The following is a 13,279-nucleotide window of genomic DNA, read 5'->3' as shown; positions in this document are numbered from 1 at the left end:
GGCAGCTGTCATTCGTTGTCTCTGATTGGGAACCATACTTAGGCAGCCCTTTTTCCCCCACACACAGTCAGTTGTGGGATCTTGTCTTGGTGTTGCATGTGTTTGCACTCCTAGCTTGTCGTTCGTTGTATTGTTTATTGTTTTTGCCGGGTTCACCGTTAAATAAAGTATGATGAACCCAACTCACGCTGTGCCTTGGTCTACCCTTTAACGACGGACGTTCACAGGTGTCTCTCCCCTGCCAGCAATTCAAATTCAGCCACCTCCACACCTCCTAACGTAAGCCAAGTAACTAACACGGGGAATTCATTTCTGATTAAGTATTCGGTTCATTTTTCGTCAAATGTAAGTACCCCCAAATAAAAAATATTTCAAGGAACGACCCCTTCTTCGAGTTATTCACTGCTAATGGTAGCTAGCTGGCTACACTTGAATTTCCCTCGCTTCAGAAACATGGCGGTTCCTTCATGCGAGTGACAATATCCAGAAGGGTGATTATGTAACTTCAGGCACTTTGGGCAGTGGAAACTTTTCAGAAATTCAAACTTATTGAAACACCATTACACCAGTATTGTACTTGTCTTTGATTTGTCCAGAAACTATATCTGATAACGGCTGCGATCGTACTATTCAGGAATTTATATATTTTTGTCAATTTTCCCAGACAGCCATACACAAATGTCATTTCCATCATGTCGTTAAACATCAATTTTTAGTTAAATTAAATATCATACAATTGATTTATAACGGATATCTTATACATTTGTACATGAACTTGTATTGAATATTATTTAAAGTGATTTTTAAGGTTTTCCTAATTAATAATTCAACACGACGCCTGAATGTATAAACTTGCCTTGGTGACAGCTGAAAACATTTATTTATCATGAGAAATAAGATATTTCCACCCAACCTTTTTGTGAGATTATGATAACAACCAATTGATTTTCATATCTAAAACAAATAAATGCATGTAAATTATACATACTATACTAATTTACCTCAATATATGGGTTGTGGTGGAAATGACAAGGTGTGGTGGAAATGACAAGGTGTGGTGGAAATGACAAGGTGTGGTGGAAATGACAAGGTGTGGTGGAAATGACAAGGTGTGGTGGAAATGACATCTATGTAAAAAAAAAACATATGAAAACAATATTTTATTGCCAACATTTTGAACAACAACCGTTGTTAAACATTTCAGACCTATACTGGGTTGCAGGCCCATCACTCACAAAGTGTACAGCAGTAGCCGATGGGCAGAGCTCAAGGAAGTAGGCCAGTGTTTTAGAGAGATGGGCCCAGATAACAGAGGGGTCATGCCGCATAGAAGAGCTCAGTGAGCAAAGTGAAACTGTATCATTTGTGGTAATATCCAACACAGGTGTGGAGGGTCACCTGCTTGTGAGAATCACCAAAGTGAAGTGCCTGGATTTCACTGGTGTATTTACACAGGTAGTTCTCTGTAAAGTCAATATGCACAATGATCTCCTCTTTCCCCAGATTATCTTTTGATTCTCTCAGTTTGGAGTATTGGTGTCGAATGTTGTGCACGTGTTTCTCCAACTTCTCTTTCAATCCTTTTGGAGAAGTCCTCCAGTAGAATCTGCAGTGTGCCACATACCTTTTATTTTACTGTCAGATGTACAGTGAGCTTCTCCATGTTCCGCTCTTTGTTTATCTTCTCTCTCTCTCTTCAGATTTGTTTTTCCACTCAAACCACCATGTCTGCTCACCAGCATCAAAGTCAGATGTTTTAAGCTATTTTCGCTTGGCAAAGGAAGAACTCTGTTTACATGCACTCTTTCTTCAGGTTCTGACAGCACAGAGACTCAATAAGGTTCTCACAGCGCAGAGACTCAATAAGGTTCTCACAGCACAGAGACTCAATAAGGTTCTCGCAGCACAGAGACTCAATAAGGTTCTGACAGCAGAGACTCAATAAGGTTCTCACAGCACAGAGACTCAATAAGGTTCTGACAGCAGAGACTCAATAAGGTTCTCACAGCACAGAGACTCAATAAGGTTCTGACAGCAGAGACTCAATAAGGTTCTGACAGCGCAGAGACTCAATAAGGTTCTCACAGCACAGAGACTCAATAAGGTTCTCACAGCACAGAGACTCAATAAGGTTCTCACAGCGCAGAGACTCAATAAGGTTCTGACAGCACAGAGACTCAATAAGGTTCTGACAGCGCAGAGACTCAATAAGGTTCTCACAGCACAGAGACTCAATAAGGTTCTCACAGCGCAGAGACTCAATAAGGTTCTGACAGCACAGAGACTCAATAAGGTTCTGACAGCGCAGAGACTCAATAAGGTTCTCACAGCACAGAGACTCAATAAGGTTCTCACAGCACAGAGACTCAATAAGGTTCTGACAGCACAGAGACTCAATAAGGTTCTCACAGCACAGAGACTCAATAAGGTTCTCACAGCACAGAGACTCAATAAGGTTCTCACAGCACAGAGACTCAATAAGGTTCTCACAGCACAAAGACTCAATAAGGTTCTCACAGCACAGACTCAAGGTTCTCACAGCACAGAGACTCAATAAGGTTCTCACAGCACAGAGACTCAATAAGGTTCTCACAGCGCAGAGAATCAATAAGGTTCTGACAGCACAGAGACTCAATAAGGTTCTCACAGCACAAAGACGCAATAAGGTTCTCACAGCACAGAGACTCAATAAGGTTCTCACAGCACAGACTCAAGGTTCTCACAGCACAGAGACTCAATAAGGTTCTCACAGCACAGAGACTCAATAAGGTTCTCACAGCGCAGAGAATCAATAAGGTTCTGACAGCACAGAGACTCAATAAGGTTCTCACAGCACAAAGACTCAATAAGGTTCTCACAGCGCAGAGACTCAATAAGGTTCTCACAGCACAGAGACTCAATAAGGTTCTCACAGCACAGAGACTCAATAAGGTTCTCACAGCGCAGAGACTCAATAAGGTTCTCACAGCACAGAGACTCAATAAGGTTCTCACAGCACAGAGACTCAATAAGGTTCTGACAGCACAAAGACTCAATAAGGTTCTCACAGCGCAGAGACTCAATAAGGTTCTCACAGCACAAAGACTCAATAAGGTTCATACAGCACAGAGACTCAATAAGGTTCTCACAGTGCAGAGACTCAATATGGTTCTCACAGCGCAGACACTCAATAAGGTTCTCACAGCACAGAGACTCAATAAGGTTCTCACAGCACAGAGACTCAATAAGGTTCTCACAGCACTGAGACACAATAAGGTTCTGACAGCACAAAGACTCAATAAGGTTCTCACAGCGCAGAGACTCAATAAGGTTCTCACAGCACAGAGACTCAATAAGGTTCTCACAGCACAGAGACTCAATAAGGTTCTCATAGCACAGAGACTCAATAAGGTTCTCACAGCACAGAGACTCAATAAGGTTCTCACAGCACAGAGACTCAATAAGGTTCTCACAGCACAGAGACACAATAAGGTTCTCACAGCACAGAGACTCAATAAGGTTCTCACAGCGCAGAGACTCAATAAGGTTCTCACAGCGCAGAGACTCAATAAGGTTCTCACAGCGCAGAGACTCAATAAGGTTCTCACAGCACAGAGACTCAATAAGGTTCTCACAGCACAAAGACTCAATCAAATCAAATCAAATTTATTTTTATATAGCCCTTCGTACATCAGCTGATATTCTCAAAGTGCTGTACAGAAACCCAGCCTAAAACCCCAAACAGCAAGCAAAGCATGTGAAAGAAGCACGGTGGCTAGTAAAAACTCCCTAGGAAAAACTCCCTAGAAAGGCCAAAAACCTAGGAAGAAACCTAGAGAGGAACCAGGCTATGAGGGGTGGCCAGTCCTCTTCTGGCTGTGCAGGGTGGATATTATAACAGAACATGGTCAAAATGTTAAAATGTTAAAATGTTCATAAATGACCAGCATGGTCAAATAATAATAATCATAGTAGTTGTCGAGGGTGCAACAAGCACGTCCGGTGAACAGGTCAGGGTTCCATAGCCGCAGGCAGAACAGTTGAAACTGGAGCAGCAGCACGGCCAGGTGGACTGGGGACAGCAAGGAGTCATCATACCAGGTAGTCCTGAGGCATGGTCCTAGGGCTCAGGTCCTCCGAGAGAAAGACAGAAAGAGAGAAAGAGAGAATTAGAGAGAGCATATTTAAATACACACAGGACACCGGATAAGACAAGAGAAATACTCCAGATGTAACAGACTGACCCTAGCCCCCCGACACATAAACTACTGCAGCATAAATACTGGAGGCTGAGACAGGAGGGATCAGAAGACACTGTGGCCCCATCCGATGATACCCCCGGACAGGGCCAAACAGGCAGGATATAACCCCACCCACTTTGCCAAAGCACAGCCCCCACACCACTAGAGGGATGTCTCCAACCACCAACTTACCGTCCTAAGACAAGGCCGAGTATAGCCCACAACGATCTCCGCCATGGCACAACCCAAGAGGGGGGGGGGGCGCCAACCCAGACAGGAAGACCACGTCAGTGACTCAACCCACTCAAGTGACGCACCCCTCCCATGGACGGCATGGAAGAACACCAGTAGGCCAGTGACTCAGCCTCTGTAAAAGGGTTAGAGGCAGAGAATCCCAGTGGAAAGAGGGGAACCGGCAAGGCAGAGACAGCAAGGGCGGTTCGTTGCTCCAGCCTTTCCGTTCACCTTCACACTCCTGGGCCAGACTATACTTAATCATAGGACCTACTGAAGAGATAAGTCTTCAGTAAAGACTTAAAGGTTGAGACTGAGTCTGCGTCTCTCACATTGGTAGGCAGACCATTCCATAAAAATGGAGCTCTATAGGAGAAAGCCCTACCTCCAGCCGTTTGCTTAGAAATTCTAGGGACAATTAGGAGGCCTGCGTCTTGTGACCGTAGCGTACGTGTAGGTATGTACGGCAGGACCAAATCGGAAAGATAGGTAGGAGCAAGCCCATGTAATGCTTTGTAGGTTAGCAGTAAAACCTTGAAATCAGCCCTTGCCTTAACAGGAAGCCAGTGTAGGGAGGCTAACACTGGAGTAATATGATCAAATTTTTTGGTTCTAGTCAGGATTCTAGCAGCCGTATTTAGCACTAACTGAAGTTTATTTAGTGCTTTATCCGGGTAGCCGGAAAGTAGAGCATTGCAGTAGTCCAGCCTAGAAGTAACAAAAGCATGGATTAATTTTTCTGCGTCATTTTTGGACAGAAAATTTCTGATTTTTGCAATGTTACGTAGATGGAAAAAAGCTGTCCTTGAAACAGTCTTGATATGTTCTTCAAAAGAGAGATCAGGGTCCAGAGTAACGCCGAGGTCCTTCACAGTTTTATTTGAGACGACTGTACAACCATCCAGATTAATTGTCAGATTCAACAGAAGATCTCTTTGTTTCTTGGGACCTAGAACAAGCATCTCTGTTTTGTCCGAGTTTAAAAGTAGAAAGTTTGCAGCCATCCACTTCTTTATGTCTGAAACACAGGCTTCTAGCGAGGGCAATTTTGGGGCTTCACCATGTTTCATTGAAATGTACAGCTGTGTGTCGTCTGCATAGCAGTGAAATTTAACATTATGTTTTCGAATGACATCCCCAAGAGGTAAAATATATAGTGAAAACAATAGTGGTCCTAAAACGGAACCTTGAGGAACACCGAAATTTACAATTGATTTGTCAGAGGACAAACCATTCACAGAGACAAACTGATATCTTTCCGACAGATAAGATCTAAACCAGGCCAGAACTTGTCCATGTAGACCAATTTGGGTTTCCAATCTCTCCAAAAGAATGTGGTGATCGATGGTATCAAAAGCGGCACTAAGATCTAGGAGCACGAGGACAGATGCAGAGCCTCGGTCTGACGTCATTAAAAGGTCATTTACCACCTTCACAAGTGCAGTCTCAGTGCTATGATGGGGTCTAAAACCAGACTGAAGCGTTTCGTATACATTGTTTGTCTTCAGGAAGGCAGTCAGTTGCTGTGCAACAGCTTTTTCTAAAATTTTGGAGAGGAATGGAAGATTCGATATAGGCCGATAGTTTTTTATAATTTCTGGATCAAGATTCGGCTTTTTCAAGAGAGGCTTTATTACTGCCACTTTTAGTGAGCTTGGTACACATCCGGTGGATAGAGAGCCGTTTATTATGTTCAACATAGGAGGGCCAAGCACAGGAAGCAGCTCTTTCAGTAGTTTAGTTGGAATAGGGTCCAGTATGCAGCTTGAGGGTTTGGAGGCCATGATTATTTTCATCATTGCGTCAAGAGATATAGTACTAAAACACTTTAGTATCTCCCTTGATCCTAGGTCCTGGCAGAGTTGTGCAGACTCAGGACAATGGAGGTTTGGAGGAATACCCAGATTTAAAGAGGAGTCTGTAATTTGCTTTCTAATGATCATGATCTTTTCCTCAAAGAAGTTCATAAATTTATTACTGCTGAAGTGAAAGCCATCCTCCATTTGCGAAGGCTGCTTTTTAGTTAGCTTTGCGACAGTATCAAAAAGAAATTTCGGATTGTTCTTATTTTCCTCAATTAAGTTGGAAAAATAGGATGATCGAGCAGCAGTAAGGGCTCTTCGATACTGCACGGTACTGTCTTTCCAAGCTAGTCGGAAGACTTCCAGTTTGGTGTGGCGCCATTTCCGTTCCAATTTTCTGGAAGCTTGCTTCAGAGCTCGTGTATTTTCTGTATACCAGGGAGCTAGTTTCTTATGACAGATGTTTTTAGTTTTTAGGGGTGCAACTGCATCTAGGGTATTGCGCAAGGTTAAATTGAGTTCCTCGGTTAGGTGGTTAACTGATTTTTGTCCTCTGACGTCCTTGGGTAGGCAGAGGCAGTCTGGAAGGGCATCAAGGAATCTTTGGGTTGTCTGAGAATTTATAGCACGACTTTTAATGCTCCTTGGTTGGGGTCTGAGCAGATTATTTGTTGCAATTGCAAACGTAATAAAATGGTGGTCCGATAGTCCAGGATTATGAGGAAAAACATTTAGATCCACAACATTTATTCCATGGGACAAAACTAGGTCCAGAGTATGACTGTGGCAGTGAGTAGGTCCAGAGACATGTTGGACAAAACCCACTGAGTCGATGATGGCTCCGAAAGCCTTTTGGAGTGGGTCTGTGGACTTTTCCATGTGAATGTTAAAGTCACCAAAAATTAGAATATTATCTGCTATGACTACAAGATCCGATAGGAATTCAGGGAACTCAGTGAGGAACACTGCATATGGCCCAGGAGGCCTATAAACAGTAGCTATAAAAAGTGAGTGAGTAGGCTGCATAGATTTCATGACTAGAAGCTCAAAAGACGAAAACGTCATTGTTGTTTTTTTTTTTGTAAATTGAAATTTGCTATCGTAAATGTTAGCAACACCTCCGCCTTTGCCGGATGCACGGGGGGTATGGTCACTAATGTAACCTGGGGGTGAGGCCTCATTTAACACAGTAAAGTTTTCAGTCAGGCCAATCACATCAAGATTATTATCAGTGATTAGTTCATTGACTATAACTGCCTTGGAAGTGAGGGATCTAACATTAAGTAACCCAAATTTGAGATGTGAGGTATCACAATCTCTTTCAATAATGGCAGGAATGGAGGAGGTCTTTATACTAGTGAGATTGCTAAAGCGAACACCGCCATTTTTAATTTTGCCCAACCTAGATCGAGGCACAGACACGGTCTCAATGGGGAAAGCTGAGCTGACTACGTTGACTGTGCTAGTGGCAGACTCCACTAAGCTGGCAGGCTGGCTAACAGCCTGCTGCCTGGCCTGCACCCTATTTCATTGTGGAGCTAGAGGAGTTAGAGCCCTGTCTATGTTCGTAGATAAGATGAGAGCACCCCTCCAGCTAGGATGGAGTCCGTCACTCCTCAACAGGCCAGGCTTGGTCCTGTTTGTGGGTGAGTCCCAGAAAGAGGGCCAATTATCTACAAATTCTATCTTTTGGGAGGGGCAGAAAACAGTTTTCAACCAGCGATTGAGTTGTGAGACTCTGCTGTAGAGCTCATCACTCCCCCTAACTGGGAGGGGGCCAGAGACAATTAATCGATGCCGACACATCTTTCTAGCTGATTTACACGCTGAAGCTATGTTGCGCTTGGTGACCTCTGACTGTTTCATCCTAACATCGTTGGTGCCGACGTGGATAACAATATCTCTATACTCTCTACACTCGCCAGTTTTAGCTTTAGCCAGCACCGTCTTTAGATTAGCCTTAACGTCGGTAGCCCTGCCCCCTGGTAAACAGTGTATGATCGCTGGATGATTAGTTTTAAGTCTAATACTGCGGGTAATGGAGTCGCCAATGACTAGGGTTTTCAATTTGTCAGAGCTAATGGTGGGAGCCGTCGGCGTCTCAGACCCCACAACGGGAGGAGTAGAGACCAGAGAAGTCTCGGCCTCCGACTCCGACTCGCTTAATGGGGAGAACCGGTTGAAAGTTTCTGTCGGCTGAATAAGCGACACCGGTTGAGCATTCCTACAGCGTTTCCCTCCAGAAGCCATGAGAAAGATGTCCGGCTGCGGGGACCGTGCGAGGGGGTTTATACTAACGTTACTATCTGTACTTACTGGTGGCACAGACGCTGTTTCATCCTTTCCTACACTGAAATTACCCTTGCCTAACGATCGCGTCTGAAGCTGGGCTTGCAGCACAGCTATCCTTGCCGTAAGGCGATCGTTCTCCTGTATATTATAAGTACAACGACTGCAATTAGAAGGCATCATGTTAATGTTACTTAGCTTCGGCTGTTTGAAGTCCTGACGAACCATGTCCAGATAAAACCTCCGGGGTGAAAAAGTTGAATGAAAAAAGTTGAGTGAGGGAAAAAGTAAAAATATACGGTAATGAAAAAGTAAAAAACCGTCAGGTATCAAAGTAAGATCGGCAACAAAAACGCACAGCAGCGTAAACAAGTCTGCAAGTTGTGACCGGAAACAGGAAACAGGATAAGGTTCGCACAGCACAGACTCAAGGTTCTCACAGCACAGAGACTAAATAAGGTTCTCACAGCACAGACTCAATAAGGTTCTCAAAGCACAAAGACTCAATAAGGTTCTCACAGCACAAAGACTCAATAAGGTTCTCACAGCACAGACTCAAGGTTCTCACAGCACAGAGACTCAATAAGGTTCTCACAGAACAGAGACTCAATAAGGTTCTCACAGCGCAGAGAATCAATAAGGTTCTGACAGCACAGAGACTCAATAAGGTTCTCACAGCACAAAGACTCAATAAGGTTCTCACAGCACAGAGACTCAATAAGGTTCTCACAGCGCAGAGACTCAATAAGGTTCTCACAGCACAGAGACTCAATAAGGTTCTCACAGCACAGAGACTCAATAAGGTTCTGACAGCACAAAGACTCAATAAGGTTCTCACAGCGCAGAGACTCAATAAGGTTCTCACAGCACAGAGACTCAATAAGGTTCTCACAGATCAGAGACTCAATAAGGTTCTCACAGCGCAGAGACTCAATAAGGTTCTCACAGCGCAGAGACTCAATAAGGTTCTCACAGCACAGAGACTCAATAAGGTTCTCACAGCACAGAGACTCAATAAGGTTCTCACAGCGCAGAGACTCAATAAGGTTCTCACAGCACAGAGACTCAATAAGGTTCTCACAGCACAGAGACTCAATAAGGTTCTCACAGCACAGACTCAAGGTTCTCACAGCACAAAGACTCAATAAGGTTCTCACAGCACAGAGACTCAATAAGGTTCTCACAGCGCAGAGAATCAATAAGGTTCTGACAGCACAGAGACTCAATAAGGTTCTCACAGCACAAAGACTCAAGGTTCTCACAGCACAGAGAATCAATAAGGTTCTCACAGCACAGACTCAATAAGGTTCTCAAAGCACAGAGACTCAATAAGGTTCTCACAGCGCAGAGACTCAATAAGGTTCTCACAGCACAGAGACTCAATAAGGTTCTCACAGCACAGAGACTCAATAAGGTTCTCACAGCACAGAGACTCAATAAGGTTCTCACAGCGCAGAGACTCAATAAGGTTCTCACAGCACAGAGACTCAATAAGGTTCTCACAGCGCAGAGAATCAATAAGGTTCTGACAGCACAGAGACTCAATAAGGTTCTCACAGCGCAGAGACTCAATAAGGTTCTCACAGCACAAAGACTCAATAAGGTTCTCACAGCACAGACTCAAGGTTCTCACAGCACAGAGAATCAATAAGGTTCTCACAGCACAGAGACTCAATAAGGTTCTCACAGCGCAGAGAATCAATAAGGTTCTGACAGCGCAGAGACTCAATAAGGTTCTCACAGCGCAGAGACTCAATAAGGTTCTCACAGCACAGAGACTCAATAAGGTTCTCACAGCACAGAGACTCAATAAGGTTCTCACAGCACAGACTCAAGGTTCTCACAGCACAGAGACTCAATAAGGTTCTCAAAGCACAGAGACTCAATAAGGTTCTCACAGCGCAGAGAATCAATAAGGTTCTGACAGCACAGAGACTCAATAAGGTTCTCACAGCACAAAGACTCAATAAGGTTCTCACAGCGCAGAGACTCAATAAGGTTCTCACAGCACAGAGACTCAATAAGGTTCTCACAGCACAGAGACTCAATAAGGTTCTCACAGCGCAGAGACTCAATAAGGTTCTCACAGCACAGAGACTCAATAAGGTTCTCACAGCACAGAGACTCAATAAGGTTCTGACAGCACAAAGACTCAATAAGGTTCTCACAGCGCAGAGACTCAATAAGGTTCTCACAGCATAGAGACTCAATAAGGTTCTCACAGCACAGAGACTCAATAAGGTTCTCACAGTGCAGAGACTCAATAAGGTTCTCACAGCGCAGAGACTCAATAAGGTTCTCACAGCACAGAGACTCAATAAGGTTCTCACAGCACAGAGACTCAATAAGGTTCTGACAGCACAAAGACTCAATAAGGTTCTCACAGCGCAGAGACTCAATAAGGTTCTCACAGCACAAAGACTCAATAAGGTTCATACAGCACAGAGACTCAATAAGGTTCTCACAGTGCAGAGACTCAATATGGTTCTCACAGCGCAGAGACTCAATAAGGTTCTCACAGCACAGAGACTCAATAAGGTTCTCACAGCACTGAGACACAATAAGGTTCTGACAGCACAAAGACTCAATAAGGTTCTCACAGCGCAGAGACTCAATAAGGTTCTCACAGCACAGAGACTCAATAAGGTTCTCACAGCACAGAGACTCAATAAGGTTCTCATAGCACAGAGACTCAATAAGGTTCTCACAGCACAGAGACTCAATAAGGTTCTCACAGCACAGAGACTCAATAAGGTTCTCACAGCACAGAGACACAATAAGGTTCTCACAGCACAGAGACTCAATAAGGTTCTCACAGCACAGAGACTCAATAAAGTTCTCACAGCGCAGAGACTCAATAAGGTTCTCACAGCGCAGAGACTCAATAAGGTTCTCACAGCGCAGAGACTCAATAAGGTTCTCACAGCGCAGAGACTCAATAAGGTTCTCACAGCACAGAGACTCAATAAGGTTCTCACAGCACAAAGACTCAATAAGGTTCGCACAGCACAGACTCAAGGTTCTCACAGCACAGAGACTAAATAAGGTTCTCACAGCACAGACTCAATAAGGTTCTCAAAGCACAAAGACTCAATAAGGTTCTCACAGCACAAAGACTCAATAAGGTTCTCACAGCACAGACTCAAGGTTCTCACAGCACAGAGACTCAATAAGGTTCTCACAGCACAGAGACTCAATAAGGTTCTCACAGCGCAGAGAATCAATAAGGTTCTGACAGCACAGAGACTCAATAAGGTTCTCACAGCACAAAGACTCAATAAGGTTCTCACAGCACAGAGACTCAATAAGGTTCTCACAGCGCAGAGACTCAATAAGGTTCTCACAGCACAGAGACTCAATAAGGTTCTCACAGCACAGAGACTCAATAAGGTTCTGACAGCACAAAGACTCAATAAGGTTCTCACAGCGCAGAGACTCAATAAGGTTCTCACAGCACAGAGACTCAATAAGGTTCTCACAGCACAGAGACTCAATAAGGTTCTCACAGCGCAGAGACTCAATAAGGTTCTCACAGCGCAGAGACTCAATAAGGTTCTCACAGCACAGAGACTCAATAAGGTTCTCACAGCACAGAGACTCAATAAGGTTCTCACAGCGCAGAGACTCAATAAGGTTCTCACAGCACAGAGACTCAATAAGGTTCTCACAGCACAGAGACTCAATAAGGTTCTCACAGCACAGACTCAAGGTTCTCACAGCACAAAGACTCAATAAGGTTCTCACAGCACAGAGACTCAATAAGGTTCTCACAGCGCCGAGAATCAATAAGGTTCTGACAGCACAGAGACTCAATAAGGTTCTCACAGCACAAAGACTCAAGGTTCTCACAGCACAGAGACTCAATAAAGTTCTCACAGCACAGAGACACAATAAGGTTCTCACAGCACAGAGACTCAATAAGGTTCTCACAGCACAGAGACTCAATAAAGTTCTCACAGCGCAGAGACTCAATAAGGTTCTCACAGCGCAGAGACTCAATAAGGTTCTCACAGCGCAGAGACTCAATAAGGTTCTCACAGCGCAGAGACTCAATAAGGTTGTCACAGCACAGAGACTCAATAAGGTTCTCACAGCACAAAGACTCAATAATGTTCGCACAGCACAGACTCAAGGTTCTCACAGCACAGAGACTAAATAAGGTTCTCACAGCACAGACTCAATAAGGTTCTCAAAGCACAAAGACTCAATAAGGTTCTCACAGCACAAAGACTCAATAAGGTTCTCACAGCACAGACTCAAGGTTCTCACAGCACAGAGACTCAATAAGGTTCTCACAGCACAGAGACTCAATAAGGTTCTCACAGCGCAGAGAATCAATAAGGTTCTGACAGCACAGAGACTCAATAAGGTTCTCACAGCACAAAGACTCAATAAGGTTCTCACAGCACAGAGACTCAATAAGGTTCTCACAGCGCAGAGACTCAATAAGGTTCTCACAGCACAGAGACTCAATAAGGTTCTCACAGCACAGAGACTCAATAAGGTTCTGACAGCACAAAGACTCAATAAGGTTCTCACAGCGCAGAGACTCAATAAGGTTCTCACAGCACAGAGACTCAATAAGGTTCTCACAGCACAGAGACTCAATAAGGTTCTCACAGCGCAGAGACTCAATAAGGTTCTCACAGCGCAGAGACTCAATAAGGTTCTCACAGCACAGAGACTCAATAAGGTTCTCACAGCACAGAGACTCAATAAGGTTCTCACAGCGCA

The sequence above is a fragment of the Salmo salar genome, chromosome 22, assembly GCF_965601325.2.
Source record: "Salmo salar chromosome 22, fSalSal1, whole genome shotgun sequence".
NCBI lineage: Eukaryota > Metazoa > Chordata > Actinopteri > Salmoniformes > Salmonidae > Salmo > Salmo salar.
The sequence above is the reverse complement of the archived record's forward strand: the minus strand, read 5'-3'. Positions refer to the sequence as shown.